At 53.2% G+C, this 17,722-nt stretch overlaps 1 long non-coding RNA gene across 5 annotated transcripts in view; it reads left to right on the top strand.

Moving 5' to 3' along the window:
- Positions 1-12,551, top strand: part of LOC108401547 (uncharacterized) — a 214,324-nt gene extending 201,773 nt beyond the window's left edge. For all 5 annotated transcript variants that reach the window (XR_012132781.1, XR_012132784.1, XR_012132783.1 and 2 more), the window contains 4 exons: positions 51-992; positions 1,406-5,421; positions 9,601-9,683; positions 10,651-12,551. This is a non-coding gene — a long non-coding RNA (uncharacterized lncRNA). The remainder of the gene's footprint in view (positions 1-50; positions 993-1,405; positions 5,422-9,600; positions 9,684-10,650) is intronic.
- Positions 12,552-17,722: the final 5,171 nt, after the last annotated feature.

Here is a 17,722-nt window from a genome sequence, read left to right as displayed (position 1 = left end):
CGGTGATCCGTCAGAACTGTGCTATCTAACCAGTGACGGTCCCCGTTTAGGTCCACGAGGCTGGCAGCCTGGGCAGGTGCCCGCCACCCTCAGCTGCTCCCGGGGACCTGCAGCCACCTTGCCCTCTGCCCTGCGTGGATGCCCTGGGGCTTGGCTGCTGCCGACCCTGCGTGCCGCCGTGGGAGAGCCTCCAGCTCCTGCAGAGCACCTGCTCCTGGGCGAGCTGCGCACCATGCCTCTCACGCGGTTTCCCTGGCTTCCTCTGCTGGTCGTACCTGTGGGTCCCTCATGGCTGTGGTCCCCCGGGCCTCCCCAGGGCTTAGAGCTCGGCCGGGGCCATGCCCTTCCGCCTTCTGTGCCCCCCACCCGGTCCTCTCTCTCCTAGTCTTCTGTCATCCGGAGGAAGCGCAGCTTTGGCGGGTCCCCTCATTCGCGTCGTCTCCACACCCTGCCTCTCCTCTGTCCTGTGGGAGGTGCTCGGGGCAGGTGCTGAGGGTCAGGGGGACATCCCTGCTGCCGACACTGTAACGCTGCCCGCCTCAGGCTTCTTCCCTGAGAGCTCTTCTTCCCCAGCACCCACAAGACACATTTCACCCCCCCCCCACCCAGCATTCAAGTCTGAGTGCGGCTCTAAGCGTCCTCTCTCGGCCTGTTGCCCGCCGCACCCGAAGTGCCTGCTCCGGCCTCTGCTCTGTCCCCCGCTCACTGGATACCCCTCCTTCCCCTGCCTCAGGCTCCCCGTCCTCCAGGGCCCCCTTCCTTCCAGAAGGCCTCCTCCCCTCCCCTGGCCCATGATGCCCTCTCCTCTCCCTTGAGGCCAGAGTGTTTCTCATCTGCACTGCGCAGAGTAGCATCTTCTTTCTTTTTTTTTTTCACTCGGCTACTGAGGACCTGCCTTCCCTGCAGCCTGGTTCCTTGAAGAGAGACGACTGCATGTTGATGTGTGATTGACACATGCCTGTCATACAGAGGGGCTCACAGACATTTGTCAAGTAAATAAATGGATGAATGGGTGGTAAAAACATCTTCTCTTCTTTAATGTGCATTTTGAACAAGATTTCCTCATTTCAGTTCATTTTAAGCCTCTGGAAATACTACCCTGGAATTTTCTCAAGTCTTTTGTTTTCTTTGGGACTTTTGTGCCTTGCTCTGCCTGGAAAGTCATTTATTCACTTATTAATTCAATAAATAAGTCTGTTTGCTATGGTTTATAGCACAGCACACTTTTATTAGTGTATACCCAGTTCTACTTTCCCTTTATATTACCTTTTATTATTGTTAGTGTCTTTAAATTATTTTTGTTACTGAGGTGTAATTCACAAATAACATTATGTTAGTTCCAGGTGTACAAGATAAAGATCTGAGCGTTCCCTGTGTTTTGTTTTTCTTCCCTATTTGATTTTAGGTTCTGTGACGCGGGGATGTGTCTGCATGGTGGTTAAGGGCGGATATTGGGACGCACACGAGCTCACGCTGCACCTGGGCCACCTCTCAGGTATGTCGTGTTTGGTGAGTCACTCGGCTCCCCGGCCTCTGCCCCTCACCTGTGGAGTGGAGATACGGTAGGTCTTACCCGTTAAGGTGGGAACAGGAGAAAGGAGGTGATGATGTGTGTAGTGTATTCCCAGCATGTAATAAGTGTTCACTAAATAATAATGATGGTTGTTAATTATTTGTACAGCGCACACCCCAGAGCCAAGGGTTCAGGAGGCGCTTATCCAACAAACTGGCTCATCCAGAAATCCATGCAGTGGTTCTTAGGAGAGCGGAGAGGGGAAGGACAGGCGCGTGAGCAGGCCCGTCAGGAGTTCCGTGTAGTTCACTGGGGTCAGTGCCCAGGTCTCCTGGAGGCCAGCCTGGGGTCCTCCCTTGCTCCGTCCTGTTAAGTAGACCAACAGAGTCCTCCTGAGAGAAGAAGAGGAAGGGGTTATCCTATGATCTCCAAGCAAAGTACACCAAAATAAAATTGATACTAAGTACTTTATCAGCCATTATTTCACTCTTGCTGTAGACATGAAAGGGTGAAAGCTGTAGGAGTCTAATTTTTTTCCTTTATGGAAGAAACAATCTGAGTGACCTGAAGACGGCACGCGTCGTCCCAGAAGGTTCCCAGTTCCCTGTCACTGAAGGCATTCAGGAGAGACCAAATGGCCACCAGCTAGGCAAGTTGGAGGAAATTTGCAGCCTAGGCAGGTGGCTGGCCACGGTGGCCTGAGAGGTCCCCTCCACCCCTTTAGTGGGGCTGGTCCCAGACACACGGCAGAGGGTGGCAGCTGTACTGGAACTGCCACGGGCTTCACCCAGCACTGCCCTCCCGCTGCCAGGCCCACCCTTCCCATGTTCACACCAGCTGGAGAGCAGGGCCGTAGGGGTGCCACGAGATCTGCGGAGTGTCCAGAACCAAGAGAACTGTGGAGTGTGTCAGTTATCCCGACGTGTTCCGGCACCTGCTCCAGGCCTCTGCGGTCCTGGTCCCCAGTACCAGGAAGAGCCGGCTCCCGGAACCCGCCAATCCCAGCTGTATCGTGCCTACACACAGCGAGCCGCTAAGGCTCCAGGCCATGCTCTCCTTTGTCTTAAAAACGATGGCAGGGTGAGGTCCCTGGACGGCACACAGTGTCCCTTCTCCACTGCAATGTGCAGTCTGTCTCTGGATGGTCTCCGAGCTCCCAGGCCCCTGTGCCCTGCTGGTGGCAGCCCTAGCCCTCTGGGCCCAGCTGTAGTCACGCCCTCAGGTCAGTGTGCCAAGGGAAGTGGGGAGCAGAGAGTACAAGGGTGGGAGCCGGGAGAGCAGCTACTCAGAGAGAGAGAGTTGGAGCCTGACAAATGTGTGCGATTAGTGAAAGAGGAGACACAGATGCTTGATCTGGTTTGGGATTATTGCAAATCCATCAGGCTCTGTGGCAAAGTGAGACCATGATGCAGATGGTCCGTATCCCCAGCATCCCCATTTCCATTAAGCCCTGCTGCCCATGTCCCCTGGGACTGGCACTGTCTAGCAGCTAACTGAAGGGGTCAAGCTAGCACTAAACCAACAAGCCACCCCAGAGGGGTCAACCCCCACCCCAGCCTTCCAAGCCAGAGGCCGTTGGACTTCGGACGGGTTCCCGGCTGCTCCTCAGTCTCAGGTGGAGCTTTGGTGGGAGGACGCTCATCGGCAGGGTGGTGGAGGGCGCACGGGGCCAGGAGAAAGGAAGGGGGATTCAGTGGGGTCCGAACCCCAGCTCTGCATTCAGTGGCTCTGTTGCCTCAGCAGTTTCTGTGAACTGCCACAACCTTGGGGTTCTTATCTGTGCAAAGAGAACAGCACACCCAGCACCGTGTCTGGTGTCAAGCTAATGCTGATGATGTCGGTGGGGGCCTTAGGGCTCATGAGCTGCCTGCCGGCGCTGGTGGCCGGGTGCTCCTGGGTGCTCCCAGTGGCTCCGTGCGAGTGGGAGCCCGCAGGTGCCCAGCGTTGGTCCAGATGCCCTCGGCTCAGGGTTTGGGCTCTGTCCTGCCCCTCTGTGCCATAGGGCTGGCAGTACGTGCTCCGAGACTGGGGCCCACCCTCTTCCTGGGCCCTGCTCAGAGGAGGGGAAAGTGGATAAAGGTGCACCTGGGGACAGGCCGTCTGCTAGCTGTCCATGTACTCATGGACTCTGCTGGCCCCTCCCTGCAGAGATGCTCACCGATATCCCCACTTTACAGAGGAGGAAAGGGAGGCATGAGGAAATCAAGCAGTTTGCCACCGCCACCCTGCCAGCGAGTGGGAGCCAGATTTGAGTCATTCCAAAGCCCGCCTCTTCCAGCCCCACCTGCTGTCTTTGATTTGACCTTCCTACCCTTTGTTAGGGCGGAGCCGGGGCCAGGGAGCAAGTGCCATCCCCTGGGAAGTAAGCTTTGCTGGGGAGGGGTCTGGGCAGGTGGGGGCCCCCAAGCAGCAGCCCGAGGATTTCCCCCTCTCTGGAGAAGCATCTCTGTGACCGCCCTGAGCCTCCGGCTGGGGCCCTTGGCTCTCTGTTTGGGGAAAGCCTGGGGCTCAGCCCTGCCCTGGGCCAACTCCGGGGCCCCCTCTAGTTCACCTGCTGTGTCCCCGTCTCCCTGGCCCAGCCTCCCCACCCCACCCTGCCTGGCCACATTACCCCACCCTTGGCCTCAGTTGGACCCTCCTGGGATGGAGGCTTCCCTAATGGGGGCACCCCGACCTGGATGGCGGGACACAGTGCCCCAGTCCTGTGAGCCCTTGTGCTCATGGCCCCCACAGCTGGGGCTCCTTTCTCGGACCATAAAAGTAATTTTCAATTCAGTATTTTAAAGGCTTCTTTCCTAAATTAACCTGAATGGGAGAGCAGCCTGGAGGGACAAAAGACTCCTCTTTAATATGAAGATAGAACAACAGAACATTCGCCAGGAGGGGCAGCGTCAGCTGAAGAGGTCCTCGGGGACCATTCCAGCCCGCCTTCCCACGGGCAGCCACTGAAGTCTGGCTGGGTCTGTCCACCTGCTTCGAGAGCATGAAGACACTAAGGGGAAAATGGAGCCAGTTGTCACAGAGGCCCTGACTGCCAGCTCTAAGGAAACCTGGGACGATAAAATCAATGACTTGATCTTCCATGTTTTGTTGGAGATGTGTTCTCATGTACGTTTCTGGTATTCCACAGAAACCTGCTATTCCAAGGCCCCTTTGCCACGAGGCCTCACTGCTGAGGAGGGGGCCCTCTGACTCCTGCGGGGGGCAAAGGGTCGAGGCCAGGCCTGCGTGGCTCTGGGAAGGGCCCTCGGCATCCCTTCAGCTAGAATGGGCCTGCTGGTGCACCGCCCCCTTGTTTCAGTTCAGACTCGGTGTCACCTGGTGGGGGTCGTCCTGGGCAAGCCTGATCCCCCTGAGCCTCAGGTCCTTCGTGTCGACTTGAGAAGACCTACCAGGTGGAGAACTTGAGGCGATCACATCTGCATAATGCTTATAAGGCTCCTGGTCCAGTGACCAGCAAACACTAATCATTCACACTTGGCAGCTATTTCACTGTATTTTCTTTCTTTGGAAAATAAGCATGATTTTTGTGAGGCCAGGTGAGAAAAATTTAGGTTAAAATGTTGTGTAACATTCAGGGCCAAGTGAGACATGTTTCTTATTGGCTTTATTTGATTATTCTCACCCTAGTGGGAGGCAAAGCTCTCTGCCCTCAATGTCCATCCAGTTTGAACCTCACCCCCCCGCAGAGCCACCTCCTGCATCTGCTTCCACCCTAGCAGATGGCCAGGGAGATGGCTCTGAGCTCAGGAGTCGGACAGGCCTCGGCTGCAGGGCCGTCCCGTGTAATCCCCTCCCAGAATCATCGCATCGTCTCCCAGACTGGCCTCTGACTCCCGGGGTGTGACCCATCAGAGGCAGCAAGCTGATCAGCCCATCTGAAAGTCATTTCTCTCCAAAGGTCTGCGGTAAGTTCCAGTCAAGCGCCTCTGTGCCTCTGTGAAGGAAGAGGGAATGAATGCCACTGAGTGAGGGCGGGTCCCGTTTGGGTCCTGGGCCGGCTTTGGAGAAGATACTCTTCTCGTGGCCGCTTTTCCCGTCTGCCTCCTCAAAGCCGTCGCGCGGCACTGCGTTCTCATTCCGTCGGGTCTGTCTGGTGGCTGTTCTGAGTTTCGCACGCCCCACGCAAGTGTGTTGGTATAGAGGAAAGAGTTGAGGACTTAAGTGTCAGAAAACCCAACTCTGACGCATACCATCTGGGGAATTCTGGGGAAATCACTAAACTCCTTGGTGCCTCTGTTTTCTTCATTTGGAAAATGGGAACAACAGTCAAATAGAGAGACAGGCGCGGAGTTGTCTGTACACAGCAAGTGCCACATGAACCTAGTTCCAAGGCCCGCAGCCTCCACATCCTCCCCCGGGGCCTCCCTCCCTCCCTCCCTCCCTCCCTCCCTCCCTGGCTATTCAGCAGAGGAGTGAGAAGCCAGCCCTTCCGGGGAGACCGATGTGCCTGTGCCCTCACGCACTGCACCTGTTCGCCGGGCTCTGTTTCCTGGGTTCCAGGGAGGAGAGAATCCAGGGCTGCTTCCATGTCCCTTGTTCAGTATCACACAGTTTGTGATCAGAAGATCTGAATTTGAGTCACCTTGACCCTCAAGGTAGGTTTTTCTGCTTGTGGGGTGCTGAATTGTGTCCCCCAGATGTGTCCAGGTTCTCCTCCCCAGGGCCTGTGAACGTTGCCTGATTCAGCGAAGAGGGACTTTGCAGATATGACTATATTACAGATTTTAATCCAGGAAATAATTCAGATTCTTCTGGTGTGGTAGATGTTATCCCAAGAGCCGTTAGAGACAGGAGGCGATTCCAAGACAATAGCAGAGGGAGGCTGGACTTCGAGGGTGAAGGCGGTGGCCGGGAGGCAGGGGATGTAGGAGGTGTAGTTCCGGAAGTTCAGAAGCTGGGAGCGGGTTGCCCCCTCCCGGCTCCAGAGGGGGCCGGCCCTGGATGCCTGAGAGGTAGGCCAGCAAGGCTGATTGGCTCTTGGCTTCCAGAATCACGAGAGAGTAGTTGTTTTAAACCACCAAGTTTGCCACGATCTGTTAGCAGCCACGGAGAATTAATGAACCGGTATACCGTGCCATGTCCTTAGATCACCACCTTATATTCTCTCTGCTGCCCTGAAAGTCCAAGGTAGCCTTCCCCAGACTTCCCCATGCCCTGGAGGTACCTTCGTCTCTGCTGGTCAAGACTCCTGGCTGACAAGTGCCACAGGCCTTCTAGGAGAACAGCGCTGCATGAGGCAGGCGTTGTGGAAGATGCTATGAAATGGCCTGTAGGGCATTTTATTAGTTAGTTATGGCACAATCCTAAAACCCAATGGCTCAAGACAATGCCCATGTTATTATCTCATGCAGTTTCTGGGGGTCAAGAGTCCAGTTGCTGCTTGGCAAGTAAGTGGTTGTGGCTCAGGGTCCCTCATGACGCTGCCGTCAGGGTGTCAGCCTGCCTGCAGGGAAGTGAAGGCTTGGCCGAGGCTAGGGGCTCCACTTTGAAGATGGACAAGTTCAGGGTTAGCATCAGAAAATCCAGTTCTGAAATCTCTTTAGTAAGTTACTAAACTCCAGTAAATTTAGTATGTTACTAAATCACTGAATTCTCCAGTAAATTGGTCATGAAGCTATTGGCAGACCTGGGCTCCTTGCTGGCTGTGGGCACAGGGCTTCAGTCTCTGCGCTCTGGAAGGCTGCTGGAGTGTCCGCATGGCGCCGGCTGGCCATCCCAGTTTGACCGTTGCTGGAACAGCTCACAAAACTCATGGAAACATTTATTTATATTTAACCACTTACTGTGAAGGATATGAAATGACAGGGCACAGAGGAGCAGCCAGGCGAGGAGGTACACAGGGCCAAGTCCACAGGGGTCTTGTGCATAGGACCTCCCATCCCCAGGGCATTGGGGTGCCTCACCCTCCTGGCATGCGGCAAGTTCACCAACTTGGGAGGCCTTTGATCCCACAGTCGAGGGCTGTTATGGAGACTTCATCACGTCCACATGGCCGACTACTCAGTTAGTGTCCAGCCCGTCCCCTCTCCCAGGGGACAAGGATGGCACAGAGTCCTAGGCTTCCCATTATGGCTTTGGCCCTCTGGTGACCACCCCATCCGGAAGCCAGTGGGGCTCCCGAGAACTCACCCACTGGGACAAAGATGCTCCTGACATCTAGGAGGTTGCAAGGGGTTCAGAGCTCCGTGTCGGGCACTCTTATTATCCCATCACCCAGGGAGTTACAAGGATGCCAGCGGTTCTGGGTCAGAAACCAGAATCAAAGACCAAAGGTTAAAACAGAAGATGCTCTCAGCACCCCTATGACTCAGGAAGTTACCAGGATTTAGGAGCTTTTTGTCAAGAACCAAGGGCAGAGACCAATTGCCTATTTCTTACTGTGTATGCTACAACCTCCCAAATAAGCTACCGGCCAGAGTGACTCAAAGCCAGTAGACGCCCGTGGGTGAGTGGCAGGTACCGTGGGAGGCACCTGTGTCCTGGGGGCACCACTGGGCACAGTGGCCAGGACTACAGTCTCCAAAGCCTGACCACGTGGGTGCCATACCCTGAGGGCACCACCTCGTTTGTGTGACCTTGGGCAAGTTTGTAAGCATTCTTTGTGTCTTGCATTCCTCATTTATAAAATAAGGTGATAGTCCCAATCTTGTAGGGCTGCTGTGGGTATCAAATGAAATACCCCATGAAAAGCACCCAGTCTCGTCTGGCACATAGTAAGTGCTTAACATAATAATCATTACTGTTCTCTCAACCAGCGTGCCGTTCCCCCCACAGCTCTCCGGCTCAGAAATCTCGAGGTCGCTCTTAATGCCTCTCTGTCCCCTTACAGCCTCATGACCAAGTCTGGCCAAGCCTGACCCCCCAAATCTATCAGATTCATCGGGGGCTTTCCATACCCAGGGCTGCCTCCCAGCTCCCTCTGGGCTTACCGTGGCAGCACCTAACTGGCCTCTTGCCCAGCAGTGTCTGATCACCCATTTCCCGCCCTGCAGCCCCAGCGCTCTTCCTGAGCAGCTGTCTCCTGGCGCCAGCTCCCCACCTGAGCCTGTTCTGAGATGCCCCATTTTCCTCTGGAGGGAAGACAAGCCCTGTGCCTGGTGTGAAGGCCCTACGAGGCCTGTGACATGCCCCGGCTGGCCCCTCCGCCCCGCCTCTGCCTGCCCACAGGGTACACGCGCCCCGCTCATGCCTTTGCTCACAGCAGTGGTGCCCGAAATGCCTTCTCCGTCTTTCTTCATCCAGATACAATTTATTTTCTGAGCTCAGATGTCTCCTCCTCCAGGAAGACTTATTGGGTGCCCAGGCCCAGCCTAGTGGCCTCCTCTCCGTTCCTGTGGCACCTTGTTCATTGCCAAATCACCACGTGCCACTCTATAGAAATACTACTTGTTTCGCCATTTAGATGGTGAACTCTCAAGGCGAATCTGAGTCTAATTCATCTTTGGACTTTGGACTTTGTACCTCCAGAGGCCAGCGCAGTACCTGTCATGTAACCCGGGTTCAGTGTCTTTTGTGGGCTGATACGCAGGGAGGCAGGAAAGCTTGGGAGAAGGCGGTGCACACACAGGGCTTGAAGAGGCGCCGCTCATATGGGGCAGGCCAAGCCCGCCGTCCCAGGCAGTGAGCTACCTGGGCAGCATTCTCTCCTCCTGCAGCCTCTCCACCCCCACTCTTAGGGTTCCAGTTGGCCCAGAGCAGCTCCCGGCTCCCGGGGTCCTCCTGTCCTCCATCCCTGTGTCCTGTCACCTTGTAGTTAGGTCCAGGCAGCTCTTCCTGCCTGTGAGGGTCTGTGGGAGCTCAGGGGTCCACAGCGGACTGCCTGCCTGCGGGCTGAGGCTCGCGGGACAGCACTTGGATAGAAGCGTGAGAACCCGGGTCGGAAAGTGCCCTGCCTCCTGGGCTTGGTGCTCTTCGAGCTGAGCTCAGTGTTTGGAAGCGTCAGACCCAGGCTGATGTGTCAGCCCCCGGCTTCACAGGTCGGAAAGGCGCTGTGCCTGCAGGGTCTGGAGAAGCCCCCGCTCGGCCGTCTCTGCAGTCCGGGGGTGCCCCAGTCGCGAGTTTCTGATTTCTGAACATTTCCACAGGACCATAGGGAAGGCTGCCATTGGTCCCCAGCGGGAAGAATGGGCCCTGTCAGGGGCGTGACCTCCGCCTCAGCGTTCACACGGTGAGGGTCCTGACCTGGCTGGGGCTGCAGTTCAGGTCCCTAGTGTCTGGTATCGGGGCTTCTTACTCAGTTTTTGCCCCAAGAGTGTTATTTGGGGGCCCCTATGTGTTAGGTAAAGGGGAAATAAGCCAAGTTTGGTCCCTTCCCTCAGGGATTCATGGTTCAGGTGAGAAAACAATAAAAAATAACGATGAGCAGTCAGTCTCCCAAGAGCTGATACAGATTCCTTGGGTGCCCAGAGTGGGGTGGGCTTGGCAGAGCCCTCAGGCAGGAGGGGTTCCCAGGGGGCCGCACCCGCCCACTGAGCAGCAGCTGCCCACCCCCCTTCCTGGACTGACAGTCAGCAGCGCCCCAGGGTGGGACCTTCCCTGTCATTTCTTCTGCAACTCACAGCATTGGTAGTCCACCAAAATTATTTCCTTTCTTTTAACTCCGTCCACCTCAGAGAAGATTCCAACCTGTGTCAGAGTTCAAGTTGCTTCTCAGTTTTAAACACACCAGGTCCATCCTCAGTAAAGAGCGGGATGGTAGTGGACGCAGCCAGGCCTGTTGTCCCTAGTATGAAAGCTGCGTTTGCTCCTCTTGATTCCCAAAGGCCCAGAATGGCAGTAGAGATGGCGATGAGGGGAGCTTGGCAGCTTTTGGCCCTCGGCGGCACGACAGAGCTGCTGTGTAAGTGGTGAGACACGCACGCTGAAAGCTGACGCTGCGGCTGCACAGGCTGTCAGAGGAGCCGGAGAAGCTGGCTGGGGCCCTAATTCACAGGACCTGTAATTGTGGCATAAATAAGAGCCCAGGCACTGACAGCTATTGTTAGTGAAATGTCATGTTTTGAATGCAGAAATGCAGTTAAAATGTAGAGAAGCTGGGTGATATTAATGTATGCAAATATGCTTTAATTAAAGCTCAGCAACCAGTGGCTTCAAGTGAAGGACTTGAGCAAATATTATATGGGCTCCTATGACAGGTGACAAGCGGTAAACAACACAGCAAACTCTGCCGGGAAGGACAGGCTCCTAGACCAACCTGTGTGTATAATGCTGACTGAAGAAACCGGTGCCAGACGGGGCGGGGCATTCTCCAAGCTGACCCCTGGGCCGCCTGGAGTGTGAGGGAGCCCGGCTCCTGGGAGTCAAGGCCCTCAGAGGCAGGTCTGAGAGGCTCTGAGTGGAGCGGTGACCACGACCGGCTGGAATGATCTTCTGACCAGCTGTTTCCCCAGCAGCTCACTGACCCATATCTCTGTTCTGCTCAGTGCAGAGTTGTTGAGATAAAGCTTCTTTGTATTTTTACCTTTGGAAACAATATTCACGGAGGAAATTTGATGACCACTGACGGACTTGGAGGTCCGTCTCCTCTCTGGCTCCCTAGCAGCTCCGGCTTGTCAGATACACAGCCAGACGCTGTGTCCGTCTCTGCTCTGGCTGTGATCCCAGGAGTCTACCTTCTCGGCAAGGAGAGTGGATCAGAGAGGTGCCTTCCTACGGAGCATGTGTGCTCATTGGTAGATGTCTTGATCACATTGATCAGTAAGGGTGGATCTTGAGGGGCCTGGGTTCTTACTATGACATTCATTGTGAAATTAAAATATGCTTATGAGAGGTAAAATCGATTTTAATTTTCAGAAAGCGGGAATATGTTGATGAGGGCAGGAGGAGTTAATTTACATAAAGAAACGTTAAGAGTTGAAGGAAGACATGTAAATAAGGCTTCAATCTATAAAATTTACCAATTATTAATGCTAAAGACATTATAAATATGCAGTGATACTATAAGAAAAAATATGTAGTAATTTTTTGTCATTCAGAGTGGGATAAACGAGGCCAAACTTTTGGGGAAGATACATCTCTAATTGTTTGTGATCACACTGTTCTGTTAGTGCTTTTCTCCAAGACAAGAATTATAGGGCTAAATGAATAATAATCTGGAACCACTGTTGATAAGTTTAGTAGCTGTTACTGGTCACTATTAATAGTCATTAGCAGACAGTTGATATCATTTATTGGGTACATACTGACCACTAGGTACTTAACTGACACTGCCTCATTTTATCTGCACAACAGCCTATGTGGTAGATAATATTCTCCTGTTAACTAACTGATAAGCTATGGATCATAAAGATAAGTAATTTTCCAAAGTCTTACAGTTAGTACATAGTAAAGGTACATTAAAAAAACCCAAAGGGACGGTCTCTGTCCTTCAGCTAGTTTGTTTTAGGTCCTTAAAGTTAATCATTGATACGATTGGATCGGGTTTTCCCTTTTATTACTCATTTTCTGTTTGTCGCTTCTGGTTTTGGTCGCCTTGTTACCTCTTCAATTACTTCTTTTGGATTGTTTGATTTTTTTCTTTTAAGATTCCATTTAAATTTATCGGCCTTTTGACTATTCTCTTTGTATTATTTTTTTAGTAGTTGCTATAAGGATACAATATATATATCTAACTAGTCACAATGTAGTTAGAGTTACTATTTTACCATTTCAAGTAAAATGGAGAAACACTAGAACCACGTAGGTCTCTTTATCCTCCCCATTTATGTTCATCTTGATATGTTATCTCTACATACACTGAAAAGCCCTGCCAACAATATTATAATTTCTACTTTCACCTGGCACACATATTTTAAAGGCTTTAATAGGAGAAAACCTGTCTTTTATATTTATCTGGATATTTACCATATCTGTTGCCTTTTCTTCTTTCCTAAAGATCCTAAGTTTCCTTCTGTTAACGTTTCCCTTTAGGACTTCATTTTGCAGTCCTTTTATAATAGGTCAGCTGGTCGTAAATCCTCTTAGTTTCCTTTCATCTGGGAATGTTTTTATTTTACTTCCATTTATGAAGAATAAATGTGCTGGCTACGGAACTGAATTGATTGCTTTTTTTTCTCTTTCAGTGCTTTGAAGCAGGTTCTTCTGACCTCAGTGATTTCTGATAAAAAATCCACAGTATTTCAAATCATTGTTTTTCCATGTGTAATGTGTTTTTTAAAATGGCTGCTTTCAATATTTTTTCTTTATCTTTAGTTTTCAGTAGTTTGATTATTATGTGTCTGGGCGTGGTTTCCTTTGAATTCATCCTGTTTAGGATTTACTGAGCTTCCCACATCTGTAAATTTATGTCTTTCACCAAATTTTGGGGAGTTTTCAAAGACTCTCTCTCCATTTCTATGGGACACCGATGACCTTTCTGTATCATCCCATAAGTCCCCGAGGCTCTGTTTGTTTGAATTTTCCTCTCTGTTTTGCAGATTGGAAAATTTCTATTGATTTACCTTCAAGTTCTATCAAGGCTGTCCAGTGAACAGTTTTGTTTTTTAAATTCAGACATTTTATGTTTTAGATCTAAAATTCCCATTTGGTTCTTGTTATGATTTCTATTTCTCTGCTGAGAAATTTTTCTATTGTTTTCAAGTGTGTTTCCCTTCACTTCATGCAAGGTAGTCAGAATAGTTAATTTAAAGTCTTTTAAGTATCTGCCTGGTGGTTCCAGCCCCTGGGCCAGCGCTGGGCCAGCTCCTGGTGGCTGTCTTTTCCCCTGAGACGAGGCCCCGTTATGACCCTGCTTCTTGGTCAGGCAGCTTGGGGCTGCATCTTGGATTGTAGGAGTGCTGTGTGTGCACAGTGTGCACCTGTTAGAGTCCTCTAGAGAATGCTGATGTTTTCATTTTCTTTTAATTTGGTTCAGTCAGGATAGGTTGTGAGCTTTGTCTTACCTTCTGTGGGTGGCGGTTCACAGCGCAGCTCCAAGCCCTTGCTACGCTGCGTGTATATGTGCAGGTATGTACATAGCGTGTCCTGCACACCCACGTATGTGCAGCCTAGGGGTGACCCTGGGGCTTGCGCGGGTTCATACACAGAACTAGAACATTTTCTTCTTCATCTCTCTCCTTTCCAATATTTCCCTCGCACTCTCCGGCCTGTGGGACTCCTTTTTCCCGGTTCCACTGGCCAGAGAAACGGTGTTTCAGAGTCTCAGCTGCAGGCGCTGCCACTGGGGCACAGCTCCACGTGTGGGGCCGCGTCCAGGCGGCGCTGTGGGAGGGGCGGGGAGGAAAGCCCCCGGCACTCACCCTGGCCTGGTCCGCCTCTCCAGGAGTCCACTTCCCGCACAGTCCGCTAGCTTCGTTTCCTGTCGAGAGAGGTGTTGTGTGTGTGATCGGTGGGACAGGAGGTGTTCCTGGGATGTCCTCACAGTAAAGGCAGGGTTTGAACCCAAGGTCGTCTGACCGTAAAGCTTGTTTTTCCATGTTTCGCGTTGACTCTGTTTCTTATGCTCCTAAATGTATGACTACCAGATTGGCCAGGAAATTATCCACAGTGTCGTCTGCTTTCTCCACCTTTGCACATGGTGTTTGTGACTCATTTAAGGAGAGACGCCATGGAGATAGGCCAGTTAGTGGGTCTTTACAGCAGAAACAGATCAGTTATGTGATTTGCTCACTCAACAGCGGGCTTGTCTCAGGGACGATGATCACACCGCAGCCCCCACACACACCCAGACTGCACAGAGCTGTCCGAGAACCCCTCATTTGTGATTTATGGCTGTGGCCAGAACCACAGGAGAAAGGAAAGACGGCAGAGGGGAGTGGAGCAATCGCAGAACCGAGTGCAAACAGAACTTTCTCATTCTGGGAACGGCGTGCAAGAAATGCACACGAGGAGTCAATTCTCCCAAGGGAAAAAATGCATTTAATTGTAGAGCAATCTTGCTCTCCTCAAAAATCTGAAGACTTAATACCAGCATACTGAGCTTCAGATGTGTGTGTGTGTGTGCGTGTGTGCATGTGCACGCGCGCGCACACACACACACACCCGGGTTGTGGAAGCAGATGAGTGCGCAAGAAAGAGGAGAGAGAGTCCTGCATGTTTATAACTCAGTGTTGTCATGGGCAGTTTTCCATCGTGTGTGTGTGTGTGTGTATGTAGGATTTTTCCCCTCTTAAAATTCTACACAGAACAGTTTTGAGTGGCACATATTTTACTGTTTCAATTAGCAAAAGATTACTATTTGTTTTTCTTTCTTTCCAGCACTGAGGCCATAATTATGCCTGCGATGAGATAGTTTTGCAGGCACTCCCTGAACAAAATACAGTAATAAACCTTAATGAAATGAAGTCGGTTCATTGGTAAAGACTGGCCTCAATAACAGACTGGCCATTAAAGGTGGACTGTGGAAGAGGATCGGCAAGCAGCTGCCATAAATGTACCATCAGCCAAATTAGCAGAGCATTTACTACTTAGAGTGGGAGAAAGTCCTTTCCAGTAACTGTCCCTCCAGCTGCCGTCCCTCGGGGAGCATCTGATGCTGCGCGGCTGTGTGGCTCTCGGAACAGGCCCGGGCGGGGCTCTCTGCGGCCAGTGCTTCTGCAGAGAGGACTTCCTTGGGGCAGAGGCCCCATCAGCTGTGAGCACCCTGCGGCTCTCTGGGGGCTGCTGGGGTTTGGAGAGACATGTGTCTGCGTGTCTCCCTCAACGCTATGTTTACAGCGCTTCCAGAAGCCAGGGTATTTGTTCTGAGACCTGGGTGACGTGCGGAACATTTCCAACAATGCAGCCTATTCTTCAGCAGTGAGATTTGGGGGCACAGCTTTTTTAACCTGTAGGTAATAATCCCCCTCTATTTGCAGTTTATAAAACACCTACAGGACTGATTCATTTGATCTTCATGGCTTTGGGGTAGGTGCCTCTTCTGATCTTGCAGACCGATGAGCCCAGGCTCCAGGGGCATAAGCAGCTTGCCCAAGACAGACAGGGAGTTAGTGGGAGAGATTGGGCTTTCGACCTGCTCTTGCCGTAACTGAACACGCACCTCTTAGCACTGGCCCGTCCATGGCTGAGCTTGCCTTGAGGAATGAAGCCCTGCAAAGGCCACATCTCCACAGACTGCGAGCCCCTGCCGGTCAGTCTGCTCTGCCCCTGGCACCGCCCCCAGCGCCTGTCCCAGTCCTGTGTTGCACGTAGGGGTCCTTCCTGAATCCAGGTTGATTGAAGGCTGATATGTAGGTTGGATATCACAGGCTGCCGACATCTAGTTCAGCCCGGTACATGCAAGTGCTCTGTCGTTGAGGAATGAATGAATATGCATTAAAAAGCAGCCATGTGGGCAGGTTTGGGGGAGGTAGGTAGGGGAGGTAAGAATAAAGATCAGTACTAGCAAGGGTTATGCAGCATGGACAGAAAGGACCTTTGGGAGGAAGGCACACAGGCATCAGAAGAGTTCAGGCTTCAGGCTCTCCACGTGTCCAGACTGGGGAAACTGAGCAATAACTGGTTCCTTTGGTTAAGTGGAGGGTGTTTGGAGACAGCTGCTCCGTGCCCCGCTGTGGCCACCTGAGCCTCCTGGGTTTGAAGGTAGAGGTCTTAGAAGTGATCTCAGATCATCTAGGCCTCGTGTCCACCTCCTCCGTCTCCTGGACCGTGATATCCCGAGCACTCTTGTCTGGTAACAGTGACAGGTTCAAAAACAAAGGCCCCAAGAAATAACAGGCGCAGGGACGCCACCAGGAAGCCCTGCGGATTCAGTTCATTCCACCTATTCCTGTGGGGGGATGTCAAAGGCAGTTCCCACAGTACTGCAGGCTTTTCCCAGACGAAGCCTTTAGTTCGTAAGCTGCCCTGGGCCCTGGTGACTCACCCAGGGACAGGGCATTCGGAGGCGAGGGGCCCTTCCTCCCGCTGCCTGGGCAGAGCCCTCACGGAAGCGTGTCTGGAGCGTTGCAGCCGCATGTCACCAAGCTACCGAGTGCTGACTGCAAGCTGCTGCCTCCAGCCTTCCTGAACCATCTTCAGTCCGGGCAGGGCTGTGACTCCTACGACCTTTCACCTTCCCACACTCACACCGGGGCTTCCTTTCCCGGTCTCTGCACTCCCTCCGTCGCTCTCTCTGGAGTAACGCTCAGTCCTGGCTCCCCACACTTCTGGACCCTCCCTCTGTCCTCAGGACCCTCCCTGTGTCCTCTGGGCTCTCCCTCTGTCCTCAGGGCCCTCCCTCTGTCCTCTGGACCCTCCCTCTGTCCTCAGGACCCTCCCTCTGTCCTCAGGGCCCTCCCTCTGTCCTCAGGGCCCTCCCTCTGTCCTCTGGACCCTCCCTCTGTCCTCAGGGCCCTCCCTCTGTCCTCTGGGCCCTCCCTCTGTCCTCAGGACCCTCCCTCTGTCCTTGGGCCCTCCCTCTGTCCTTGGGCCCTCCCTCTGTCCTCAGGGCCCTCCCTCTGTCCTCAGGACCCTCCCTCTGTCCTCTGGACCCTCCCTCTGTCCTCTGGGCCCTCCCTCTGTCCTCTGGGCCCTCCGTCTGTCCTCAGGCCTTTACCAGCACCGGGCTCTTCCCTGGACACATGCTGCTTCCTTCCTGCCGCCCCGGCCCCCGGGGAGGGCTCGGCCCTCTCTGTGCTTCCTGGTGGGCATCGTCAGACTCTGAGCTTGGGGACATCTGTCCTTTGTGGCTTGAGCTCTGGGACTGAATCGCCTTTTGTCCCTCCCGGTCAGTTCTGCCCACAGAGCTCACGGTCATGGCTGCCCTGCCTCTTCTGTTCTCTGTATTCTTGAGGCTCTGGCATTTGGGAACTTGATCCTGGAAAGGCTACCCCTCCTGGGTGAGTGGGTCTCCGGAGAGAGACCCTCATGCCCCCGAGAGGGCGCCTTCCATGGGCCATCCAGCCCAGCGCCACAGCCCAGCCATCTCTCGGATTCTCAGGCACTGAGCCAGTATCCCCTGCCTCAGTCACCCTGGGGCCCGGGGCCAGGCAGCTAGGGACCCCTGTGTAGCTCAGAGCTTCCGGAAGCACTCCAGCGATCCCTCCTGGGCTTGCTCAGTGTCCCTACCCCCCTCCTGCTGGGGTCCAGGTAAAGGCTCCCCCGTCTCCTGACGGACCCCGGCCCATCCTGCGTGGCCTTGTGTCCGTGGGTCTGAGTGTGAGCTTCCTTTGTGACAGCCATTTCTGTGCTGGCCTCCCTACCTGATCAAAACAAATCCCAGGTGCATCGCCCGAGCTTCGGATCTCCCCCATTCTTCTCGCCCACTCCTGCCGTCATCTGCCGTCTCAT

The sequence above is a fragment of the Manis javanica genome, chromosome 6 (assembly GCF_040802235.1).
Source record: "Manis javanica isolate MJ-LG chromosome 6, MJ_LKY, whole genome shotgun sequence".
NCBI classification, from domain to species: Eukaryota; Metazoa; Chordata; class Mammalia; order Pholidota; family Manidae; genus Manis; species Manis javanica.
This window is presented reverse-complemented; position numbering and strand designations above follow the sequence as displayed.